The sequence below is a fragment of the Schistocerca americana genome, chromosome 2, assembly GCF_021461395.2.
Source record: "Schistocerca americana isolate TAMUIC-IGC-003095 chromosome 2, iqSchAmer2.1, whole genome shotgun sequence".
NCBI classification, from domain to species: Eukaryota; Metazoa; Arthropoda; class Insecta; order Orthoptera; family Acrididae; genus Schistocerca; species Schistocerca americana.
The window spans coordinates 254,505,765-254,518,376 of NC_060120.1; positions in this window are offsets into that span (position 1 = coordinate 254,505,765).

The following is a 12,612-nucleotide window of genomic DNA, read 5'->3' on the forward strand; positions in this document are numbered from 1 at the left end:
TGTGTTGTTTTTACAGATGTTTGTATGATGCTCCCAATCCAGGCAATTAAGCCAAAGTATCCTCTCTCCGAAGCAATGTTCTATGATAGATACCAAAGCATGCCAAGAGTACACAATAAGAGAGGACTGAAAGTGCTAGTTGGTTCGTAGCCCAGGAATTTATGTTACCGTAACAGAACATAGCAGTTGATGGCTGAACCTTCAGAGGTACACATCATTTAGCACAATGCAGCGGCCACGTGTAGGTTAGCATTCTCTTGCACTTAGTTCAAATGAGGAAATATGTGAAGGTTGATAATTTTGCAACTGATATGAGGATGATCCAGGAAGTAATAAGATACGTACTAACAAAATTCAAGAAACACAGTTTACTATTTTAAGAGTTTCTGTGCTTCAGATGGCTGTCACTATTCCATTAATTCAACTGTTTACAGCATTCCCTATCTTGGCATCATTTCAAAACTGTTTCCCGCACAGAAACTATTTAAACTTTACTGCTAGGTGTCTTGTATGGTGATTCTTCAAATCACTTGTTATAAGTAACAGACATATGGGCTGAATATCATCATGCACATCTCTTTGTCCATTGTTTTACTCTTCGCACCATTCTCACATTTCTTTAACCCTTAGATGCGTGATGGGGGCTTTTCAGGCCCAGGAGTGAATTAATAACTCATTTAATTATATTAAAATCACATATAATCAGACCTTACTTTACGTAATCCTTAAAAATATGTTTATGATTAAGAAGCACAATAAAGTTGTATTTAATGTCACAAAGCTTTTATGAAATCAGAGTTTTCTTAATGCTACGTGCATAATGCATGAAGGGGGCCTTTTAGGCCCGATGTAATGTAATGCTTTAGTGAGTGCTTTTCTCTCGGTTTATGAATGTTAGTACCTGGGATATTTTTACATTGGCAATTGCTGCATGGGTCAGAATCCAATGGCAACAATAATGGACTTACTACTAATTGTAGAAGTTGACCTCAGACCTGAAAGAAGTAGCTCTCGTAGCTGATAGAAGTAATTGTGTTTGTTATTCTCTCCGTTTTCCTTTCTTCTCTCTTTCTCTGACAAAGTAATTATTTAGACTCTCTTTCTAACCAAGAACTGTTCATTTCTTACAGTAGGGAATCATCCAGTACATCTCGAAAGAGAGGACCTAATTCTGCTGTAAATGCAGGTGATCTAAATGCTTCAATGATTATTTCTGAATGGTTGGACGAATGTGAATCTAGGTTTGCTTCCGAAGATGAAACTGATCCTGCATATACACTTTTGTCCAACAGCTCAGAATCTGAAGAAAGTAGTAATGAATATTCCAATGTAAATGAAGTAAGCTTACCAACGAAAGTCTGGCCTGATAATAGACAACTGCCAGCAAATTCAAATAATGTAGCAAGTACACAATAGCCTGAAAACTTTTTTAATGGGGCGCGATGAGACTCAGTGGAGCAAACCACCACCTCCTTCTTGCAGAATGCTTACACATAATACAATGAAAATTTCTCCAGGTCTTGTTAAGGGGAGTCATACACAAATACCAAAAGATGGTTGGAGTTACTTCATCACAAATAATATTGTGGATGAAATAGTTCATTGCACAAATCTGGAAGGAAGATGCTCGGCAGGTCAAACATGACATAATGTCACAGACAAGGAAATGAATGCATATTTTGGAATTCTCCTATTTTATAAGGGAATTATTTCACAGCTCTTCTGACAACCCTGTTTATATGGCAACAATTTCTACAGTTTATTCCAAGCAAACCAGGAAAGTATGGAATAAAGATATTCTGGCACTGTAACTCTTTGACATCATACGATATAGATCGCCCTCGTGAAGGTAGTTGCAGCTCATGTGCTAGAGACTCTGGCAAAGACACTCGGAGGAAGCTCAACCAACATCATGATGGACACCTATTTTAACCAGTGTTTCCCTGTTTCAAGATTTATTGAAGGATAAAATTACAGCAGTTTACACTCTTCGCCATAACAAACCACAAATTCCACCTGAAATGAAACCATGTAAGACAACAAAGGTTTTATCTTCAACATTTGGATTCAGAGATTATTTGACTATTGTGAGCTACATACCAAAGAAGAGTAAGAGTGTGGTGCTACTATGTGCCATGCATCACGACGCCAAAGTTGATGAGATTCATAAAAAGGAGAAACCAGGAATGATTTTATTTTATAACAAAACAAAATCAGGTGTAGATTCTCTTGATCAAATGGTATGTACATACACTTACAAAAGACAGCCCAGAAGATGATGCTTTTTGTGCCCAAGTGAACTGGAAAGGAAAATTGCTCAGTGTTGTTCAAAATGTTCTAACAATGTATGCAATCAACATATTGTGCTTGTTTGTGAAGATCGTTTCCAGTAATGTGTAAAACTTAGTGACACGCAGCCTAATCTTTATTTGTGTAATATGCTGTGTATCTCAATTTTGCTGTGTCCATGTTATATGCAGCTTAGCCATTGTCTTTCTTTCTATTTTGTATTTGGATGCTTTATGCATACTGATTTGCATTGTACCTCTCCAATGTACAATTCATAGTTTATTTGAATATTAATAAAAGTTACTGTATACAATAATAATAATAAAATTAGTGTTCATTAAACTAAAACTTATTCAATTGAAATTATTGCCCACACCTTTTCTTTCATATTTTTCTAATTAAACTAGCTACAGACATGTTTTATAACAGTAAGATTACATAATAAATAATGTAACAAAGCTGAGAAATAATAATATTTATGCAATTTTCAATGGGGGCTTCTGAGGCCTCCATCATGCGTTAACATCAGTCCGACCACTCATGCATCCAAGAGGTAATCAACTGTAGTTGATGGTTAAGTTTCTGTAGGTTTCAACAGCAAGGTATTCAAAAATTGAATAACACCTTTGAAGTCCAAGTAGATGGGGCTTTGTATCACACAGCTCATTTTAAACAATCAATCATAGAATACACAATAACACTGTATTTTGATCGACACTTCTGCAAAAGTGAGACAGAATGTTGAGGAATGCATTTAATCTTTGATAAAAACCCAATATTAATCTGCACAGTTTAATGGGTAATTACTTCTTGGATTACCCCTGTACACGAAAACACTTATAAATCATTCGTTTACACATGAACTTCACTGACGGTGTCAATCTGTCAGTTATCATTAGAGTCGCACACCATATATTCCAAGTACAGATGAAAACATGAGACACTATCGTACTGTTTAGTTCTCTAACATTTGTTCAGTACTAATATACTACGAAAATGACTGGACAAACCTTAAAGTACTACAGATCTAAACAGAGTATGCACACAAAATAAGAGGGAGGTGACCACTCACCTATAGCACAAAAACACCTAAAAGAAAACAGCATTCACACTATGTTTTAAGCAATAGCTCTTTTTCTAGCTCAAGTACACAAATTCACACACACACAACCACACAGACGACTGAAAGCACACTCCCTTGGCCAGAGCAAGATTGATTCAATGTGGGTTATAAAACAGAAGTTTGTCAATTGAATTCCAGATACTTCCATAAATTACCTGCCACCGTCCACTTTTCAACTGAGCAGTCATTTTGCAAACATGCTACTTACAGCAGGAACAGCAGAAATGGCAACATGTGATGCACCTGGGGTAAGCTGTGAACTGAACGTCACAAAGAAATAGCTGAATATTCATCACAAAGTCGTTTCCTCTATGTTCCTTTCCCATAGCAGGAATAGCTATTGATTAACACATTAGATTATTAATGCCATTGGCACATCATCATCATGTTTAAAGACTGTTTTAAAATATGTAGATTCAAATTTAGTCATAGCTCAAGAATATGAATGAAAAGAATACAATTAATGTGTAGCTATCAGATATACTGCAATTATGGAAAGGAAGTGTAACAATCTTTTCACTGTGCCTGTCTGCGACTCAAGGTGTCATCTTTATGGTGAGTAGCAATCTGTCCTGTCCATCATTGTTGATATTCCAACCTGAGCTTTCCACTGCTAAAAATACTGCAACACATTTCTATAAAATGAGCTTTCAAGATTTCTATATGTGTGCATGTAATAACGTTCTCACACGTAATAGAAAGGTGGTTGTTGTACAGGTCCACAGGACTAAACACCAACAACTAGCAACAATTACCTGCACTTGTTTAAGCTAATATAACATGTGTTAAAACTATCCTGAGCTAGGATTCCTTTGTTCTGGACAGGCAGATGTCGGTTCACTTTGGGTTGCTATCATCTTCTGTCCATGTGTACCATAACTGTTACGAAATGATTGTTGTGCCATGCAAACCAATAAGCAAATGTGCAAAGTAACGGTATGCATAGCTTGCTTCTTCAGCTCCATGCACCACTCTCATAACGCTTTCAGGACTTTGTGAACACACTATGTACGATGATCGTGACAATGTATATTAGTGAGTACTCTACTTTTCAACTTTATATTAGAAATGTGGATTTATCTTGTCCCATTTTGTTGTGTTTCATTTCTCTTTGCTTGTGGTCTTGATAGACATTATATTTATGGTAGTCTCAGGAAAAATACAAGTAATCTTTTGTTTTCTTTAACATAAAAAAAAAAAAATAGAGGAAGAAAGTGAATAACACTTTTCTAAAATAATCACCCCAGCATTTGTCTGAAATAATCAACAAAAAGATCCATTAACACTCCAACAACGAACAGGTGACCAGAGATGCAGCATGTGCCAGATTGGAGAGACTGGGGAACGAAACTGACTATGCCTATTCATTTAAATCTGTTTGGGAAAAATTAAAATAAAATCTAAATCGGAGTTGGCTGCCTTGTGCATCAGCATCTTGTTCAGTGGAATGACTAACACGGAAATTAAACTTTAATTCTTCTGGTTGTTTCACCTGACGATTGGTGCATCATCATCCTCATTGTTGCCTTCTTCAGAAACAGTACTGAACGGAAATATACAGAGTGCTGTATAAGTGCTCTACTTTGCATTTAATTCATATTCCCCAAGAAACAGCTGTGTATTACTTTACAACAGTTATATTTATATGGCTATTGTAAAGTAGTTATAAGTACTCGAAAATAAATGAGAAAAAAGTGACGACCCAGAAGGGAAGAAGGAAATGAGATGAAATTTCACAGGTTGAGAGGGTATCTGATGTTATTTTAGTGATTACAAAATTTAGACCGAACTTGCCATTGCGAGCCCCACTCTGGCCTGGATGCATGCACGGCGTCAGTTGTAAAGAGTGTCATTAAGCTGTTATACCTTTTCCTGAGGCAAGTTGGCCAACAACTATTGCATCTAGTCTTTGATATTCTGGATACTGGCACTGGGGTGGAGTTGACATCTGATCTGGTCCCAAATATGCTGTATCAGGTGTTTCTGGATATCTGGCTGGTGATGAGATCCCTCAACATCACACATGCACACTGTTCACGGACACACATCTCGTGTGGACGAGATTTTCTTGTTGAAAAATGGCACCACAATACTGATGCATGAGCAATAGCACATAAGGATGCAGGATGTCCGTGATGAACCACTGTGTTGTCAGAGTTCCCTCACTCACTACCACACGTGACCTGAAGTAATGCATGATGGCTCCTCACACCGTGACGCCAGAAGTAACAACGCTGTGCCTCTCCAAAACATCAGAAGAATGGCACTTCCTCTCAGGCCGCTGCCATACTCACTGATGGTGGTCATCCAGCAAAGTGCAGAACCATAATTCATCAATAAATGCGATGCAACACCATTCACCAAGCAGTCTATGCTTCCCTGTCATGGCATTCCAAATGCAGTTGTTTGTATCGTGTTAACAATAGCATATGCAAGGTACAGCAATGCCCAAGCCTGGATACTGCTAGTCTCTGAACAACGAAGTAAGATGACACAGACTGTTACAAGGTGTCCATTACTTGTTCTCAGATAGCAGGCGCAGATGTGAAAGGGTTTGATGTGCTTAGTGCTCAATATGGTGATCCTCCCTTGTGGTGGTCATACGGCGAGAACCTTAACAACAAGTATGCCTGCCCTCGTGTACTGCACAGACCAACATTGGCCACTGTCACATTCGAAAGCCCCAAAACTCGTTACTGTATGATTCGACCAGCCAGTCAATTGGGGACTCACAATAAGATCCATTTCAAACCCTGTCCGGTGTTGACAATGCTGTCTGAAGCATGTACATGCCTTTTGCAATCTGATTGCCATTCTACTCTAAATATTTGCGTAATTGATGATAGCATGTACATGTACGAAGTTACATTGACCTCTGACCTAGTATTCTGGGTTCTTCCCTTTTTCGACAGGCAGTGTGAAGTGAATATTTTGTAGATTTCCTTCAATGTTCTCTCATTCTGAGTCGACTGATGTCGTATACCTATACTTATCAGTATTTCACAACCATTTTTGTTAAGGAGTGAGCTCTCACAGTTAAGATATTGTACATTACTAAGAAAATCTTAAAATAATTGTATGTCAAAGCACACAGCTTTTGTTGTATTACATTAACTTACCTGTTGAAGGCACTGAAATAAATGTTTGGAAAATAAAGGTATTCAGAAAGAACACATGCACACCTTTGCATACAGAGGAGTGTGTGCTTTTTACCAATGCATTGAGTTATGTGTAAACAAAAAAATAATCTATCAATTGTCATGTCTTTTCCATGTTTTCATGATGCAATAAAACTAATCCAATAAATTTTGGGAGTGCAGCCGCAAAAGCTCTATTTCTCCTTCTTCTGTACTGGCCGTATACCTTTTGGCCATCCTCAGATTGAAGCTGCAGTACTCACTCTATTGCTTTAAGCGACAGATACACAAGTTCAAGGGATGTTAATCAGTAGTGAAGAAGAAGAAATAAGCATTTATGTGGCTGCATGGGAAATTTAACAGATAAAATTTATGAACTGTTCAGAATGAGGATCAAACACGGGATCAAGCTTTTGGTACAACACATATACAAACACACATCTAGCTATGAAATGATCTCCAGAAATTCTATTTAATCTGAGGTCACATACAGCATAATGGTATTTTAACTAAATGTAAAATGATACACATCTATCACTTAGGCATCTGTTCTTTACGAGAAACACCTTCAAGCACTAATTAAGAATAAAAAATATAATAATGCTTGCAGAATGTGGGACTATGATTCCATAAGAAGACATCACTACTGATAAATTTTTACAGTGTGTCTTCCTCACACAATATTGGCATTATAATCCTACATTGTGATATTTTCAGTGTAGTTTAAGTACAAAGTATAAACAACACAATCTACAAAAAAAAAAAAAAAAAAAAAAAATCTATTTAGCTGACCTGGAAGCCACATTTCATATGATATTCTTCAAAAATTAATATTCATACAGCACTAAATAATGTTAAGACATATTTACATTGTGCATCCCAATGACTTCCAATATAACTAATTCACCTAAATCAACATTCTTGTCAGCTTGGTGTTTAAATAGCACTGATAAAAATGACAATAGATTAGTGTATGGCTGTCTGAGTAGTGCAGATAATGTTCCAGTACAATAATGTTCAAGATCAAAATGTTCATCACTCTTCTCATTTGTCTAAATGATACCATTTACTAAATGTTCTGATTACGCTGTACAGTATTTAGTGTTATTGCATCCCTGAGAACACAATATAAAATTAACTCACTAACACACAGGCACCACAGCTTGCTTGTTCATTAAAACACATCCCTTCAACATGATAAACTGTGCGAAGCACATAGTCTTGCACAACTGGCATCATATTATCTGCAGAGTTATGTAGAATAAGCCACCATTACTAATTTATTTAAGAGGCTCACAACTGATGTACATTGTGGACTAGTTATGTGTACAGACTAGCAGCAGTCTATGGAACACACATTCCTAATTTCATAGTCCATAGAACATATGTAACTGTATTTTAACAAGTAAGTAATTTGTTATGCATTGTTAAAGTTTTTGATATTACAGTCACCGCACTTGTATATTTATACTGGATTCAGTGATAAGACACAACACTCTTCAAGATTTGGCAAGAACTAAGTTTCAGATTATTATTTGAAATGTATTACAAAGGGTCTTAAGTTATAATGCAAGAAGGAAAAAGGAGGTACTAGTTTACAAAAACAATACTTTTTATGAAGATAACAATTTATCAAAGTACCAATATCATCTCTCAAGCTTCAACAACATACCTGTTCTCAATAATACCCCCAGTTAGGAGTGTCATAAGACTAACGAGCCCAGCACACACACACACACACACACACACACACACACACACACACACAATAAAACATAAATCTCAGGCAGCAAGGAAGCAATAATAGCAGTTACTCTTAAAAGTTAAAAAGAAGACTGTTACATTTTATCACTGCTTATAAAAAGGGCACCTGGTTACCACCGGATACGGACTCCCATGAGATCTGTTACTCCCTCTGTCATCCCGACCTGTCTGATACAGTTATTACAATCTCTATCTTTTGGACTTCATTCAATGGATCAAAAATACTCAGATTTATTACTATCGTTTATGCAGTTGTCAACCTTTCCACGGTGCTCTGCAGACATCTCACTAAAGCTAATAAACTCTGAAGTTAGGAATCTTCACAGGAGCATTGAATCTCAAAGGTTTTCATCCATATAAAAATTTCAGTTCTAGCAAAAATAAAGTAAAATAAAAAAACTAACATTTTGTGTAAACTGATAACAATAAGCAAGATGTAGTTCTGAAACTTGGTATACAGAGAGACAAATTTTTCAAAGTGGCGGAAATATCCAGTTGCTGTAAACATGTCTGTGGAGGAGAGGAAATATTACATAACATTTAGCAGCTTACATCACAAACTTATCAACAAGAATAATGTAATTCCATATGCTGTATACAAGTATGCTGCACAAATTATTTGTGAAAATTAAAATAGCAACAATACTGATTACAGTTCATTATCTGAAATGACAACACTGCACTGTGTCATGAAGCATGTGATTTGTCTCTTTGTTATCATCATCTAAAATTGTAACATTGTAAATCCTTTGTAGGTTACAACTTCCAACAGTAAATTATGCTTTGGTAGCAATATTGGCAACAGCCAGCAAGTTTCTCTAAATAAATTTAAGAAATCATAATAAAACTTATTAAAGTAGTATTAAGTAATGGGGGGTATGAATTATTCAATCAAGAAATTTTATTTTCTAACACTTCAATAATAAAACATTGAAAAGATAAATGTCTGTATTAAGACTCAACAAAAACCCCTAGGATGAGGATCTCAAGGCAATGCCACTCATTCAATAATGCTAACATGGTTGGTTTGAACACCAAGTGCCTCATTAGGAAAGATCCCATCACAGAATTTTTGCCCATGCCTCCCTCTGACCTGAGAAACACCTCAAACAGCCGCACATAAGGGGGGGGGGGGGGGGGGGGTAAGTCACAGTTTATGAGACATCTCAATTACGATGAAACTCGTTTTTACGTAACAGAGCACTGTCAGGAGAACGTACCAAATTCATGACAGAGAAATCATAGGACCTTCTCAAGGCTCAAACCCAGTACTTTTGGATTTCTTGACTGATACTTTTTAGCCACAAAATCAGGAGATATGACAGCTGAAAACAAGGATTAATCACAAACTGAAGGGCTGCATTTGCATAATTTATAGTAATTAAAAAATGTGGTTGGCCCAAGAGCAAACACATTTAAATATGAGAACTACCAAAGAGTGAAGCAATTTTATTAGGCCAGCTATGTATCTATAGCACAGTAAACAATGAAATAAATAATAGAACTGTGAGCATCGCATGCTGAAAAAACATAGCAAGATATTAGGCAAAACATATCAAAACCCAAAACAGAAAGAATCGGCACCATCACTACAATTAAACTGATCTCTGTTATTTTCCATGGTGTGTGTGAGTGTGTGTGTGTGTGTGTGTGTGTGTGTGTGTGTGTGTGTGAGCATACTTGGCAGGGAAGTTCAAATCAGTGCAAGATAGCACTGAAATTACATTTGATCTTGGAAAAGGAGGGGCATGGAGGACAGGCGAGAAGAAGAAGAATAGGCAGACATTCTGAGTTCATTTTCACAAAATATGAGAAACAAAGTGAAAAAAAGTACACATTATCAAAGAGAATATTAAAATTGTTTAGCAAAACTCAAAAATTTTTTACACTGCTGCTAAAAAACTTGTAAAAGACAGAGATGAATTTCAAATAATGGAAAGTCCAGAACAGACTAACAATAATATTATAAAAGGGATATATTGCTATTATCATATACAGGAGACCTTTTGTTGTGTCCACCTAGATCTCAGTCTCTCCTCTATATGGTGAGTAGCAGTCTATCATTTAGATGAATTTCATTTATAATACATTCGCCATGGTTTATGAACTGAGTAAAAAGTGAGATTATATAAACAGAAAAACAAAGATTTCATTCCAGTACTGAATTTGTAGATGCACGCTAATAAAAGGTTAGCTGTGATCGGTAAGAGAGAGAAATGTAAGATTTGCTCTTGGTCATCAAACAGGCCATTAAAAACCTGTTCTTAATTGCTAAATACACCTGCTGAATTTCTGCGTTGTTCTGAAACAAACATGGGTTGGAATTTTGGAAGAAAACATCTATAAATGGGGAAATAATAATAATAATAATAATAAAACCTATATGAGACAAAGAAGAACTATGGATGAGTGGAAAGAAATAAGAATACAAAATCATCATAAAAGCCATGAGGAAAAATAATAACAAATGAGACACTGCTGAAAATTTTATTTACCACGACTCTTTCACAGGATCTACCTCTCTCAGACGAAGTTTTAATTCATATGAGTCTATTTGTATTGTTTAGCAATCAAAACATGGTATTCATTTCATTTATTAGCATTGCCACTGTGTTCTCCTTACAGATGCAACTACATGACATATCCTAACAATTGTAACTTTCTGAAAAGAGAATCCCGTCTGAAATTTCTAAACACATTTCATGCACAGCGTTTAGTTCCTGTAAGACGGTCCTCTTTGCTGAAATAATGATTCTGAAATAAAAAATTAAATGTTATGAACTTACAGCAGCAACAGCAAAACCCGAGAGGAAACACAATGTAGTTACTTAGCAAAAGAGGTTACTTTAAAAAATAAATTTAAAAAAGCTCATACCCAGCAATATTCAAGAAAACAAATGTATTATAGACTACACCAAAAAAAACATTAAAAATTATTCATCAGCAATAAATAGTCAATTGAAGGAATAAAGAATGTGTGACAAAACTTCTATTACCAAGAAATTTGAAAATGATAATTTATGTATAAAATGTTCACTATATTGTTAGGAAGACAGCTAATAGCAGGCGGATAAAAACAGTTCTTTAATAAAAGGGAAAACTCGTTCAAAAAATATGGATATCATCAAGTAAATGTAAATTGCTGTGGAATTAGGTTTTGCAGAACTGATGATCAATTCTTGTAAATATTTGTGAATATTCAAATGTATACAGTAAATAAGGTACAGCAAATGAACATACAGAGCTGTGCAGACTTTTTTTTATAATCTACAAGTAGAGAAACTAAAACTTGTATTATAGTTAGACAAAATTAAATAATATAATTAAAGAGTGGTAATAAAAAGCATGTCAACAGTGAGATAAAGAATAATTTGCACAGTCTTTAAAACTAAGAAAACCTATAAAACATGGAAAACCTAACAAACGAATTCTGTGTCAAAGAACACCAAACATCAATATATACCAGTATATCTCTCAAAAGAGTGGATCAGAGCTAATTTCTTACACTACGATGACAGATATGTTCACAGAAGTGAGAATTTGCACAGGTGGTAAATACTATGTAACACTCCTGTGGCAGCATTCCCATCTTGACTATTGCAATATAAATATAACTGACTAACAAAAGCAAGCGGAGAAAATTGTAGAAGCTTTTGTCACTGAGTTACTGGTTACAGAAGACTGTAAGCTGATAATGTGGAGCATCTTAAGTACATCCTCCTGCCATAACCTCTGGAAAAATGAGCTAAAGCTTCACAAAGAACATTGTGTGCACTTTTTGCAAAGAGTATTCACACATCTCAGCACTGATCATTCACAGGTCTTCACATACTGTTCTTTTTTTACATACTATACATGGAGACATAAAGATCTCTGTTTATCAGAATGTAAAAGAAGTATGGAAAGCCACTGCACACTTCAAGTGATACCTACATTATTTGCATACTATAGCTCATACAATGTTATGATATCTATTATTGAAAGAATAAGTTATTTAACCAGTCTTTATCCCTCATCCCTCTTCCATTTCCTTTGATCTGTCTGCCAGAAGAAGGAGCCAATGGTTACAAAAGCTTGCACATTTTGAAATCTTTTGTATGTGTTTTCTTCTGCCTTCACTTCATGACCATATTTTTTTCCGCTATCTGTTATATTTTCAACTGCTGATTACTTTTCCATTTCCTGAATTCTGAGTCCAATGTGGCAATCAATGCACCATCTCATTCGGTCAGTTTTAGAATGTTGGCATGAGTCATTTACTTGCTATGTTTATATAGCTCATTATTTAAATCTCTACCA